This window comes from Sebastes umbrosus, chromosome 16, assembly GCF_015220745.1.
Source record: "Sebastes umbrosus isolate fSebUmb1 chromosome 16, fSebUmb1.pri, whole genome shotgun sequence".
NCBI classification, from domain to species: Eukaryota; Metazoa; Chordata; class Actinopteri; order Perciformes; family Sebastidae; genus Sebastes; species Sebastes umbrosus.
In genome coordinates, this window is record NC_051284.1 from 5,142,723 (window position 1) to 5,157,848 (window position 15,126).

The 15,126-nt window shown below is 43.6% G+C and overlaps 1 protein-coding gene across 2 annotated transcripts in view; it reads left to right on the top strand.

Moving 5' to 3' along the window:
- Positions 1-15,126, top strand: part of daam2 (dishevelled associated activator of morphogenesis 2) — a 140,840-nt gene that overhangs the window by 17,891 nt on the left and 107,823 nt on the right. Inside the window, exon 1 of one of the 2 annotated variants that reach the window (XM_037796510.1) lies at positions 14,519-14,814. The exons of the other annotated variant lie outside the window; for it this stretch is intronic. The gene's annotated coding sequence lies outside the window, so the exon portion shown is untranslated. Of the gene's footprint in view, positions 1-14,518; positions 14,815-15,126 lie in introns of those variants that run through there. 2 annotated transcript variants of the gene reach the window in all.

Below are 15,126 nucleotides of genomic sequence, written 5' to 3' on the forward strand. Positions count from 1 at the left end.
TCCGCGAGGCAGGAAATCTCGTGCATTCTTTATCTCTCACCCCCTCGGAGGGAGGACGCTCCCGCAGTCCTCAGTAGGGAGCGGGAGCCACACAAGCAAATGGAAGCCTTTATTTTTCTATCCGGTTCCGTTCCCACCTTTTTAAAGCCAGAGATAAACACTTCACATCTTTGAGGTCCGGACAGCCCACGCTTGTTTTGCAAGTATTGGGAAGAAGATGAAAGGAAGCAAGGAGAGAAATGGTTTGTGACAAGCAGAGGAAAAATCAGTCTCTTAGTGTCATGCACGCACATTTGTTTTAACCGCCACTGATTTCTTTAACTTGTGATTTTAAGGTTGTAGCGGGCTCAGTTTTAAAGCTAGAGTGAAGATACTGGTATCATATGAAACGACAAAAGCCTAAGGAATCCATCAGTACCAACCATGTCATACTAGCTTGTAGTGAAGGAGGCTAAATAACGCTACATGTGCTAAATATTGGCGAGGAAAAACTGTCACGGTCTTTTTCAAAGGGGTCCCTTGACCTCTGACCTCCAGATATGTGAATGAAAATGTGTTCTATGGGTACTCACGAGTCTCCCCTTTACAGACATGCCCACTTTATGATAATCACATGCAGTTTGGGGCAAGTCATAGTCAACCGGTGCAGACTGTCCTCAGTGCGAGGGGTTCTGCGGCGATGTCGGCAACCCACCTGACCTGTCTTTAAACACGGAGCCCGTCTCGTTTACCATGCTGTGTGGGTGGAACTTCTTTGCCGTATCGTTCCCATTCATATCTATACAACCAATGTGTTTATGATTTAATTGTTTACTAGAGCACAACATATTCTATCTAGCCTATTAACCTTGGCCAGGTCTCTTTTGTTAAACAGAGTTTCAGTTGGACTTCCTGGTAAAATAATAAATAAATAAATAAATGTTGCTCTTAGAGTGCACCAGATTTCGACATTTCACTTTGAAATGTAACCTACAAAATTTAGGGTGACTATTTCTGTATTTTTATCATCGCCGTATATATCTCAGAAAAAACAATATTGCAATGTCAGTTTTTTTCCCAATATCGTGCAGCCCTAACATGCTAACACTCATGTATTATAGTACACATGAATGAACACACTCTCCCACACACCTTACCCGTCATGACCTTGCCTTCCTGACATTCCTTCTAGGAGCTTGAGGAGGAAGAGGAAGAGGATCTGCTGATCAGAGAGAGGCCTGCTGGTCTGGCCCGTGAAACAGAATGGAGGGAAGGAGCCCCGCTGCGATTCATTTGTCGCGTACATTTTTAACGCACACACACAAAACTCTCTCTCAGAACACCGTTGACAAAAGTATTAAAACAGACGGCGATCATAAATCTGTCTCGTGCTCTTGGCTACTGGTCAGCGGTGTGCGATACATTTCCCAGACTTATCTTCTCTGCCCTTTTTTTTCATTAGAATCCACTTCTCCTTCAAAACCTCAAATGTAATGGTATATCGATTGTCAGTACTAGTGTATTTTTAGCTGCGGTATTCCACTTTGGAGCAACAGTTGCAGACACCTCTCCAACTTGGCTTCCTCTTCTCACCCGTTGTCTCCGGTGAAACCAGAACACTGGGCCAAAGCTGAGTCAGCCATTTTGGCTCCTATAAGGAACGGTGCCACTCAAACGAAGGCGGTTGACGGTGGAAGAGCATGAAGTTGCCGTTGAGCCCCTTTTCCCGTGCTCCGTCATCGATCAGCTCCCTTCTTTCCTCTCATCCCAGTCTCAACAATCGGTGCTCACGATTATTGAAACGGCTGCTCTCGGCTGTGTTTTAAAGGTGCAGCTGTGAGGCGAGGTCACTGAGTTCTGTTTCATATCGCGCTCTGCATCTCAGAGGGCAGGCGTGTTAATTGTCTGCGTGCACCACAGTGACTGTTGCGGTCATAATAATGCCAGCTTCTCGCTCCGGTCCTACTGTCTCGGGAGGAAGAACAAAAAAAAAAAATCAGACTCATTGTTCTACGAAGGAAACTAAGATGCAGGGAGAGGAAAAGCTTTGGGGGAAAAAGAAATGCTGACCCACATTTTTGTTGCTGCGTGCAATGGGACAACGACTCGAGGCCCAACCTGACCATTTAACTTAAATAGCATGTAATCGGAACAATGTGTGTTGATTGCACGCCGCCGGAGCAGATGTGATTAACCCAGATTTGGACTACAGGGGTCAAGGCTGGCTTTTTTTTCCCTGTGGGACGTGGGGCCTCATTACAGAAACTTCCCCAAGTCTGGAATCCTATCTTATCTCAGTTTAGGATGACGTTTAGGATTTGTGGTGTTAAGCTACAGAAACATGTTTTCCTAACTGCATTTAGGAACAAATCCTATCTTATCTTAGGATATGTATTTAGCTATTACAGAAGCGTCCTAACTTAGGGATTTCCCAAGTTAGGAATCCTAAGTTAGGATGGCATGGACACTGTCATAAATTCAAAATAACTGCCCAAATGGCAGCAGTACTGTTGTTAGGTCTGTAATGACAATGAAGATGGAGAACAACATGCACACCGAAATATGATTAAAAGGCTACTCAAGGAGTTCCCTCGCCTCCACTTTTTTTGTCAATGATAGCAAGCTAGCTAGCCAGTAAGGATGTCACAAGAAACGATACTTCGGTATCATTCCATGCCAAAATTCTGAAAACGTGATGGTACTCTTTTTTTTTCTACAGTACCGCCGCAGGTACTGGGGATCGGGGCTGAAGGCTAATGGCGTCCAGTTGTTCCGGGGATGACAGATATCCCTAATAATATTCCACATTGTGAACTACGAATCTGTGTTGCAATTGGCAGGAGGAGAGCTAGTAACATTAGCTGTTGTTAGCAGCTGGTGGGCAGCACAGTCCTGCTTGGATAATAATGGAGCTAAAAGCTAATGTTAACAGAGCTTGTATTAGTACATTATGATGTGTTCAAGCTCTACTCAATAAAAATGAGTATTAGATGAAGGTAAATCATAATGTTACCATGATGTGTTCAAATGTCATGATGCAGATCATGAGGGATTACTAATAATTTTGCAAAAACAGTATGCAAACGGTAATAAAGGAGTATATGTTGAAGAACATGGGATTTATTTTTTTATTTTTTTATCGTGGTATTGAATTGAGTATCGAGAATCGTGGAATTTCGCTGGTATTGGTATCAACTACTTTAATTTCTGATATAGTGACATCCCTACTAGCCAGTCATAAGTGGGAGCCATTGATATTATGGCTTGTAGCCTACCGGTACTTTCTAATGAAAGATAAAGGCATGACAAGACAAGTGCTGATTTGAAGAATAACATTTACAGTCATAGTTGGATTTCTTAAGTTCAGATAAGATAGGAGGTGTGACACAGCCACGAGTTTAGGAATAGCTTCTGTAATAGGAAGACAAGCAGTTAGGATATTTTCTGTAATGAAGTCCCAGGTTTTCCAGGGAATGGGATAATCATGCTCATTGTGTGACAACTTTTCTTCACTTTATAACCTGCACACACACATTTCTGCAAGGCTATGCATTTTTTGAAGCATGGGTAAGGAAACATCTGCGCTGCATTAAAATAAATACAGTACGCAGTGACAGAGCGATGCCTATAGTCTTGGCTTCGATCTCGCTCATCGCATGCTACAAACGACCGCAGTTATGTCCTTTTACTTTTTTCAAAGGGGCACCTGTGTTTGTTTGTCTGAGCAAAGTGGTCGGATTAACCAAGCCTGCATTCTTACATTCTTGTTAGTTAGCTGGATTTCACAAGCATTGTGTGTGTGTGTGTGTGTGTGTGTACACTTATAGCAGCAGAAAAATGAGCAAGCGTGCAGGACTGGCTTGTCAGCGTGTGTGTCATTGAGAAGCCAGATGGATTTCAGGGGCACGTGGTCGTGCTGGGCGTGCGTCTGCCGCTCCAGGAGCCGGCCCCGGGCTCAGCTGGCTTTAATCAACACCATCATTTACCCCTCTTGCGGGTAATCGGCGCACAATGGGCCCCCTCAACAACGCTCGCCTCCGCTCCCCCCCCCCCAACACCCCTCCACACAGCATGGTGCTGTATATGTATTTACATTGTCTCTCTTGCAGCACACAGCAGTGAGAAGATCCATATGTGTGCTCACACACTCACAAGCTCATTCTCTCGTTCTCTCACACATAACAGGATGGAGATTTATTACAAGTTAGATTTATTTTCATAGTTTTCTCCATAATTTTCTATCGGTTATAGTAACGTTATACTTACCGAAATATTTTTTGAGATCTGGGAATGCCACCGATGGCAAAGATGACCAAAACTACTTGATCCAAGTTGTATTAAACGGGATTTATCCTGCAAGTATTCTTTCAATGTTCCATCTGCATGCAGTTTACACAGTTAAGCAGCGTAGCACAGTGGCAGATGTGATGGATAATTGTGCAGCCGTGACATCTCTTTATGCATCTCACTGTGACAAAGACAGGAGTGGACTGGAGTGACAAATTAAGATTGGATTCTTATCAATTTAGCTTGGGTGTAATCTAGGGCTGGGACGATATCTCACCTATATCACGATTTGATACTACCACGATACTCTGGTGCCGATTTGGTATGTATTGCAATTTTTAAGTATTGCGATTCTACAAGAATTGCGTTTTGATGTTATGATTTATTGCGATTTTTGTAAACGTTTTTAACTCTAGACTTAAATCGTACACTTCTAGGGGCTTTTAATTTGGAAAATATCTAAATTAATACATTAAAAATGTTTGATTTTCAGCACGTATGTAGTCAGAAATGTCCTGAAGTCAAATATATCTGTCATTGTCAGGCAATATAATTTTTTTTCCAGCAACACAAAAATCAAAGAATAAAGACATTTCTCTCACAAATTAGTGGTATTTTATTTTTTTAATTTATAAGGGACATGTAATGTTTTATATAATTTATATAATCCAATCAATCTTATTTCCATATATGTATTTTGTATATACAGTTCCCTTTGTTAACACCTTATTTTGAAAACCGGACGTAGTTACACATGTATACTTGTGCTAACTTTGCCAAATCCGCCGATAGCTCTCCCATCAGCTCCGTTCTCTTTATCCATCCATGGTCAGCTCCATCGGGGCCGTTTAAATGTATTTAACATAAAATGACCGTATATGGGAGCTCTACAGTTGTAGCGTCGGCCCATTTGACCACGGAGACGAGAGCGACGGCCGGCTCCACCCCACGTTACCGCGATACGATAACGTTTCCCGTCCGTGACAGAGTTAGCATGCAGCTTTAGCCGTGATGTCTAGCTCTGCTTTTCCTGTCAATGTGTGAAACCCAAAGTGTTTCCATACTTTACTGGATGTGTAGTGTTTACCACCACGCCGTCTTCTACTTTCTCCTTTCGGCTCACACGGTTTGTTTTGGTTGACGGATACGGAACGGACAGAACATCACGTTACTCAGACTACAACAATAAAAGCATAACTTCCTTCTACCTCCACATAGACTTGAATGAAGCAAATATATCGATTCTGGCATTAAAAAATCAATTTCAAAATCGTAAAAAAATAATAATAATTTTTTCTCCACCCCTAGTGTAATGTCTATTCACTTGGTCATATAACTTCCTACCTCAGTATGTTCCTCCCAGCCACTGGAGGAACATGTTGACCCAGCGGACAACAGCATAATCCATGTGACTGTCCTCTATAAAGCCACTGGTGACACCAGATTAACTTTTAAGGGAGCTCCGTCTCAGCTGGGGAACAGGATGTGTGCAAAGGGCTCCTTAGCTTAAGGGGGATAGTAAATCATTGTAATAACATGTCTGACCCTTCCCACCATGTAAGAGGCAGCTGGACGGACGAACTCTCTGTCTGGTTGGACGGAACACAAGGCACGTGTGCTTGAGTGATGCCGATGGGTCGAAGGTCGACTGTTATTTGGCAAGTGTTCCACACAGATATGTTGGGTGGTTGCTGGGGAGATCCTTTTAAATTTGCTACATTTTGAGTCTCATGAATCTCATGGATCTCGTGGATGCGGCTAAAGGTGTGGATGTGATGTGATTTTGCGGTTTCATTCCCTTTTCCTTAGGGCAATTGAGTAGAATATTTAACCGCATTATTGTCCATGATTAATTGCAAGTGGTAAATTTATTATTGATTTTAATTAAACACTAAAAAAAGTGTCCTTTTTTTCCAGTGCCACACTCCAGACTCCATAACTGTACGTAAAATCATTAGGGCAATCGATTAAAATATTTAATCACAATTAAACGCAGATTTTTTTATCTGCTCAAAATGTCCCTTAAAGGGAGATTTGGGAGAAGTGTTTAATACTCTTATCAACATTATAGTGGAAAAATACACTGCTTTATGCAAATGTATGTATATATTTAATATTGGAAATCATTTAACAACACAAAACAATGACAAATATTGTCCAGAAACCCTCACAGGTACTGCATTTAGCATTAAAAAATATGCTCAAATCATAACATGGCAAACTGCAGCCCAACAGGCAACAACAGCTGTCAGTGAGTCAGTGTGCTGACTTGACTATGACTTGCCCCAAAACTGCATGTGATTATCAGACAGTTTGTAAAGGGGAAACTCGTGGGTACCCACAGAACCAATTTTCATTCACATATCTTGAGGTCAGAGGTCAAGGGACCACTTTAAAAAAATGGCCATGCCAGTTTTTCCAAGCCAAAATTTACTGTAAATTTTGAGGATTATTTAGCGTCCTTCACTAAAAGCTAGTATGACATGGTTGGTACCAATGGACCCCTTAGTTTTTTCTGATTTCATACGATGCCAGTATCTTCACTCTAGCTTTAAAACTGAGCCCATTACAACCTAAAAATCACAAGTTGCGTTAATGCGTTGAAGAAATTAGTGGCGTTAAAACAAATTAGCGTTATTATGGCGTTTACTTTGACAGCCCTAGTTTTCCCCTTCACTATTGGAATGCTACTTGTTTCCTTCAACATTAATACGTGATAACCGCTGGATGTGTATTGGAATGGACAGCTGTAGGCCTACTGTAGAGATAAACAGGAAGTGTTTGTTATTCTTCTGTCATCTCTGGAGAGCTCATAAGATAGTTTCAGTGCAGTGCACTTCAGAACCCAGCAAGGCCGTCATTCCAAGCATTACATCTGCAAAGAAGGAGAAAGAGAGGGATTAAGAAAAAAAAAAAAAAAGGTCAATGTCTCATATTTTCAGCAGCGGCGCTCGGAGTAAACTGTGGCTTTAGCCGGTTTGGTTGGGCCCATTATGGTCAAGCCAGACCAAAGGGTTTGAGAATAAAATTGGTGGGCTATTTTTAGGCAATCCACTTCCTCTGGTTTGTGATAAAAATCGCTTGAGAACAGTATTTTTTTAGTCACAGTGACTTCAAAAGGTTTTGGTCAGTTGTTGTTTCGCTGTTGCAGCATTATGCAAATGCGTAATTACAGCCGTGTTTTGTCGACTTCGCTTGTTTGCGCGCATTATGACATTAGCGAATCATCATAGCTCCCCAGGCTCAGCCGCTTTTTTGTTTGAAGTTCCAGCCTGCAATTTGGGCAGCGGTGGACAACAAATGCTCCGATTACCTCAGTCTAAGGTAACGTGACCTTGGCTGTTCAGACAGGACCGTCTGTGTCCAATGGTTCCACTGGGTTCAAAGAGTTCCCCACCCATAACGAGAGGTCAAGGGTCGAGAACAGGGGCATAAGGTCACGGACGCAGACACGCACCTGTTCACAGGGGGCCTCCCTTTTGCAGAACAGATGACTCCCAGATGTTTTATGGAGATACTGTGACAGCCATATGTGTGGCACGACGGTACGTAGGTACGAATGTTTAGAATTGAACTAAACTTTTCATTCGCACTTCCCAGACATGCTGCACAATACATGGACATACTGTATGTGCAATACTTTTTGAGGGGACGTAAAAGCCTTGATTTACATTGTTTTGAATGGATTTTAAAGAAGGGGGACACCTGGAAAAGCTCAGATTGGAGGACGTAGTATTGGGTTCAGTCTGTGGTCAGCAAAGATCTGAAAAGTCTCCCCTGAAAAGATCGGTGCTTTTGAGCGTTCTCTTTTGAATGGCGGGATAAGAAGCGGTGATAAATTGTAATGTCAGTCGTACAGCTGAAGTTGCACTCTGCGGAGAGAGAAGTCCCCATATCGCCAATATAATAGCGACTGGAATACATAAACCTTGCTTTTGAATGGAAGCATCTGGTAAAAAGAGCAAGGCCCCTTTCCTTTCAGTTTTACCATCAGTCGTTTTTGTTTTTTTTCCCTGTTACTATTCAGCCTCTATTCTCCTTTTTACAGGTCACACACCTGGATTCTAAGAGAAGTGTTTGGTTTTCATATGGGCCCTTTGTACTTTGCATCTCATATTTCTTAAACCTGAAGCTGTGTGTGTGTTATAATGGACAAGTTGTGCATCACGGCATTTCAAAATGGTTGCACTATAAGATGAAATTGTTCTGACAGTCAAAGCAGGGCTGCAGTTGAAAGTCAAAGTTGGCTTGCCACAATTAAATGAACATGATCGACTGCGATATTGACGTTCAAAATGCATGTCCACTCATAGAAAACTCATATCAAATCAATTGCTTCCTCAACAACGTGATCTCACTGAAATATGTGAAATGACCTCGACCTCTCGACAGCGCATTACGTGGTGTTGGTGGCACGGAGTGTGGTGAAATGATATGCTGCCACCACAGCTGATGTGTGTGTGTGTGTGTGTTTGAGAGGGAGAGAGGCAGAGAGGGACGGGGTGAGGAGGTGGACTATTGCACACAATGTTTCTGTAAGTTATTAATAACTTACTCGGAAAGCTGCTTTGTCACTTTTCAACCGCCCACCCAAACCCACGATATTTTTCTACTAAGCTGACCCGAACCCACCCAACGGGTTGTGGGTCAGAGAGCAGACAGGGAAAACGAAAACGCACTGAATTCAGGTGAAGAAGAACCTTATTTTAAGTCTTATTTTGATGCAAAGATTTGTACATTATCAGTAAGGTAGCGAAACATGGAAGTGAAAACGGCACTCTCTTTATTTAAATGTGAAAGTGCTCCCTAAAATCAATGAATAATTGTGATATTTAATCTTGATCTCAATATTGATCAAAAATAATCGATTATCATTTTTGGCCGCGCAGCCCTAAATCAAAGTTTAATAGTGTTGGACTTCATGCCCAAAGATCAAGGCTTTATTACATCATCGGTTAACATGATGAAGCGGTGATGAGTCAGTCAGCGGAAAGCTGGACCATTGTTCAAACATGACAGCATTTAGCTGGCACATATCCCGGCAGACAGCAGAGGTACTGTGGGGGCAGGCAGTTGGGGCTGACCTCTGACCCTGCCCAGTCTGCCTTCGGGACAAAAGAGCCATTCAGATGCCCGGTACTTTTGCAAAAAACACCCAAAAAGCACTCATCTCTCAGTACAAATGACTGGTAATCCTGCCGAATGCTTGTTTACTCTCAATTAGGATTAGTAAAAGCTAGAGATGTTCCGATACCGTTTTTTCTTTATCAATACCGAGTATCAATCCGACACCAGCATGATAAAAAAATATATAGTTATTATTCTTCTTCGTATTGCTATTATTATTCAACAGCTGTTTACAACTGACCATGTATAGATGTGATATGATTACTATCTTTGTTGTACGGCCTGGCTCAGGTTAAACCCTTTGTAATACATACAGAGAATGAATGCAATAGAAATTGGCAATACTAGTGCCACCCCTCATAACGGAAGCCTTACATACTGGACATATCACTGTTTTACTTGTCTGATTTTTCAATATGATATATTGCCAAATGGCTGATACATCCAGGGTGACAGCACAGTGAAAGCTACTGTTTTGGAGCGGTGAAGAAGAACTGATTTCCAGTTAAACAAGTTGATTTTTTTTTTCTGGGTTAATAAATTATGGTTTCGGACCGATGCATAGACTGGCGCACTCGCCGATACCCGATACCGAAATTTGGGCAGTATTGGACACATTTCCGAACAACTCTAGTAAATCCAGGTGGATTATCACATATTGATGATGGAAGACAATAAGGAGTTAAGGTCGAAGTGCATCCTAGCAGTAGAAAATTCATACAGGAAGGGCGTACATAATAAAGAATGTCACCATAAGAACCTAGTGACTACAATTAGATTTATGGTTTATGGCCTTACTGTCATTAGGCTACTCTTCTGCGGAGGCCTTTGACAAACAGATAGTATAGTGTTCCCCACTATCATGATTTATAGCTACCATGCAATTACGCCATGTATAAAAATGTGCTCCCATGTTTATGCTGTCAGAGAGTTCAGGCTTTGTGCAGCAGCGGTGTTTTTCTCAGTGGCAATTTATCTCTGTGCGGGCGTGAAAAGAAATGGCTGTGTGCAAAGTGCTGTCACGAGGAATTCCTCGCTTAAACAAAACAAACTTAAATGAGAGCTGCCTGGTCCGAAGAAACCCCTAAATAATACATTAAGGAACAACACGTCGTAAAACATGACTGTTTGCCATGTTAGCTCTGGCAGCTGGCGGTTTTTGGAGGAGGACTCGTTCGCCACTTCTCCTCAGTGACAACCGTGGAAAGAGTGTTTCAGATGCCAGTGAAACACTTCTTTACAGCCTGTCCTCTGGCTGTCTCTTCACCCGTTATCAAGTTTGACTGCATATGAAGAAAAGGGTGGTTTACGAGCCTGGAAGGAGACCACCTTGGGTGACCCTTTTTCTCGTCCAATATTCCATTCACCTTTTGTCCAACTCTCCACCAAGTGCCAAGTTCCTTTTTTTACTGCTGCTCCCCCCCCCTTAGCCAGATTTAGCACTTGTTGTGATTGTTCCTGCACCGTGGCAGTGCATTTTTGTTTTGGGGGAAAGATGCTGTCTGGAATGCTCAGTGGAGTCTTCCATCCGCTTCCCCAGTGGATACGGGAGGGCTTTAGACAGCAGCTCGGCACGCTTCACCCAGCTGACCGACAAGTGACTGACAGGTTGTCCGGAGCTACGATCCGCAAAAAGGAAAGCACCCTACCTGAGGTGTCTGTCTCGCTCAAGATGCTCTGCAGATAGTTTATCAGTCATGACATTTGCCTTCCAGTGTGATTTACTCTGGGTAAACACCAGCCTTTGCTTGCGTTTTAAAGGAATTACCCAGGGGGCAGTGCAAGTTCACTGAAACCCAAGTTTGCAGAGGCCACAATCTGCGGTCATCTCCCTGGCACATGGAGTGACAATGTGGAGTTGCGGATGAGTGTGTAACCTCTTATTTTCTTTCTCTCTGCAAAATGCATGCTGTCCAAGACAAGGGAAAACAAACATACCCTCAAAAGAGAAAAGGAGAACAGATGGACCTATGGGCTTATTGGATCCGCGCTTTTTAAGGGGGCACAATGTTTATCACAAGCATGCCAAGCCCGCTCCATTTGCGTCAATTAGTCAATGTTATTTACCGGGCTGTGATGGATGATACAGGGGCAGCTGAAAGTGCACTTAGCTAGACTGGAGCATGAGATCAGCTTATTCCTCAGGGTTTCCTCCCTCGTTTTGGGGATGGAGTTGTTACCCTAGAGAGATAGAGCAGAAGATGATGCTGCACAGAAAGCGGAAGAAAGAGGCGGTAGGGGAAGTGGACATCATGAGGATTATAAGCTGGATCTGTCCAAGAGCCGGGGCTAATGGATGCATCCCTAGGGTTCGCTCAGGAATGCACCCAGGCATTACCGCCAGCAGCTTGGTGTCGTCTGTCTTCCGTCCCTAGAGAAAGATGACAAATGGTATTATGACTCCCCCCATTCTCCACTCTTTGGCTGGACCGCAGAGGGCCAGCCCTACAAATGCAAAAGGTTTAGCGCGACGCATCCGGCTTACGGAACTTGGACCAAGCTGCCAAACTAGGCGATCATTTTTCGCTTAAAATGTTTCCAGAAGTAGATTTTGGTGGATTGTTTAGACAGAATAACAGAAAGTTTACGAGCAGGCCGCCATGTTGTTTCCTGTTTGACACGGCAAGGGACCAATCAGGTGCATTCCACGATAGAGTGCGTCACCGCTTGAACGGCCAGTTGGGTGGAGTGCAGCGCATCCCTTAGTGTAGCGCCGGATTTAACATTATAAACATGACCACAAATTCACAGACTGACCATACACGGTCCAGCCATATACTCGGTTTTGACCAAGTCTTGTTGGCATATCAATGGCTCCAGTTTGTGTGTGTGAAAGTGTAAATAACTCATATTCCCCAAGAATGGGTGGTAGTTAATGTATGCATAGGCTATGCGGCACATTTATGTGTTCTATTAATGTGCACTGCGCTGGTATTTTTTACAGAGCTGTTGTGTAGCGGATACCAACTGTAAAATGCAAATGTGTTTTCTTTGCATTTATTGATTGCCCAAAACATGTGTTTCCCCAGGCCAAACAATCAAACACAAGGAGGGATCACCTCTACAATAACTGTCTTCTGATACCCAAGGTGTTTTAATATTGCCCTTGTTGCAAGGCTTTCCCAAAATCTGGTAAGCAGCTCTTTATCTATATGCACGTTATATGAGCAAGGCTGGAATCGATAGTCTAGCATTGATCAGAAATCGCCACCAGACAAGCCGTCACCTCGTCCAACCTGTGAACAGACGAGCCGTCTGGAGGAAGATAAGATCACTCGGTATGAAATCAATTCACATTTTGACCTTTGTCTTCAGAGGGTTGGGCAGTAAAAGAAAAAATGTGGGGCATCTAAAATAAATGTGTTAACTAGAACCATATAGGGTTATTCGGTTTGTCCCCATAGGAGAACCCTTCTATGGTGCAATGGTTCCACCCAGAACCCTCTCTGGAGGTTCTATCCAGAACCTTTCCACCTTCAAATGCTACGTTCACACTACCAGCGACAAAAGCAACAAAACGGCCAGCATGGCCAGCTACATTGACGGCGAGTCGCCGTAGAAGTGTTGCTCAAGCGCTCGTTGAGAAAAAACATGATTGGTTGACGCTTCATTGCGTCATTGGAGCACTGAAAAAAGTTGAGACCAGCTCAACTATATCTGTATATAGCCCATCACACAGTATCGGGTGTCAGTTTGTAGCTTCATGTCACCGGCTTCCATTGAAAATGGCTTGTAGAATGTTGCGGTGTCGCTTGTAGCGTGAACACAGCTTAAGGGTGCTAACAAGAACCCACCCAGGGGTTCTACCAAGATCCCTTTTTATATTCCAAGGGTTTCATCTAGAACCCACCCAGGGTTCCTCATGAAGCTCCTTAAGGGCCGGGGCTGTGGTGCTGCACAACCCACAAGGATCATGGTTCCCAATCACAGTTTTTGGGGGGTGTAGCTGGGAGGATCTTTTAACATCCGAAAATCCTTGAAGAACTCTTACTTTCTAATGGAACCCTTAGTCTTACAAAGAACCCTTGAAAAACCCTTTCTTCAAAAAAGGGTTCTTGAGGAAGAACCCTTTTGGAACCCTTAATTCCAAGAGAGAAATGTCAGAGGATTTGAATTGATCAGTCAGTGTTGAGTTGAGATGCTGTCAATGATGTCTTAAGGTGTTGCTGATTGATGTGTAGACATTTTTTCCAGACACATCGATTGAGAATAGCTTACACTGTTGGAAGTCATAACAAATTAATTTGCTCCCTAACATTGGTAACGTGGTTCTTTAAATGTTGCACTTTAATCTCTTTAAGAGGTCCCTTCTCACTTTCCCCAGCTGACTGGGAGTCTTGGGGAGTCTTGAGTTTTTCACGCAAATGTTTGCACTCGCCGACCCCTCCATATTATCACAGTAACATACTTGAACTCCACTTCATTGTGGGGTGGCCCTCCAGCTGATTCCTCCTCCCTCGCCCACCACCACATTCTATGCATTACAATTGGCTGAGCTAATGGTGTGAACTTGGAAATGTCAACCGAGCTTTGCACAATCAAGCATCCTGTCTCACCTTCTCAATGAACACTGATTGCATCTCGGGGAAAGCCTTTTCCTGTATGTGTCACAGGGGTAACTCCTAATGGAGAATCCCATATTTGGCATGTCCTTATGTGTGCGTGTGCTCGCGTGGGCGTGTGTGCTTTTATGCATGCGTTGGCGATGAGAAGAAAAAGGGGTTTCCTTTGGGCGTTGTGTGTGTGATATCCCCCCATCCAAAGCCTCTCTTTTTTTTGTCTGCTCAGTGAGGGAATGCATTGGGTGGAGTTGGGATTGCGGGCTGGGTCGGGAAGCGCAGGCCGCCAAGGGTCATTTCCTTTCATCTTGCCCTCTCCCTTGGCATCACACACAAGCACATACACGCACATGCATACTATACATAAATGCATTTATATTCACAGAAAATCTATCACCCTCTCGCTGACATCCACATGGATGCTGTCATACACTGGAGCTGGAATCCAGAAGGGGAGGGGAAGTGGGGCGACTGATCTAAAGGCAGAGAGCAAGCGAGGGAGAGCAAGCAAGAGAGGGAGGGGTAGAGAGAGAGAGAGAGAGAGCGGGGACAATGTCAACAGCTCAGCTCCCAGCACAGTCAGCTGAAATCCAGAACTCAGCCCAGACGCTCAGAGAGGGGAAGCAGACAAAAACGCCGCTGCTTCGGCCGGGAAACATCGTCAGACTCGGCAAAGGCATGGAATCCGGCCACGAATCACAAACTCCAAAGGGCAAAAAGAGGGATCTAAATCCAGATGCCACAGGAATGCTTTAAAATTTCCTTGTAACCTTGCTTTGCTGAAAGAAGGCTCTTTATTTTCCATTTCCAAGTGACGTGACACGGGGACAATCCACCTCTTAGGGCAGCCCATCCGTAGTGGGTAAGTAGGAGATACTTGATCTTGATACTGATACCCCATGACCCTTTCCCGGCACTAATAGAGCCACTGTAGTGCTGTTCCACTCAGTAGGAGATTGTGCACACGACAGATGTTTAAGTGTAAACCCAGTTTGTCCATGCACTGCATCCCGCTGCTCGATCCAGCCAGGAAAACACAGATAACTGTAGTCAATAAAATAAACATTCGTCGGGTAGGCTCGGTACAAAGCTGAGCAAGAAAGAAGCTGGTGGGCAACGAGGGCTACTAATCCCACTAAGGCGATAAAGTTTCCACATTTTTGTGTTGTTGTGA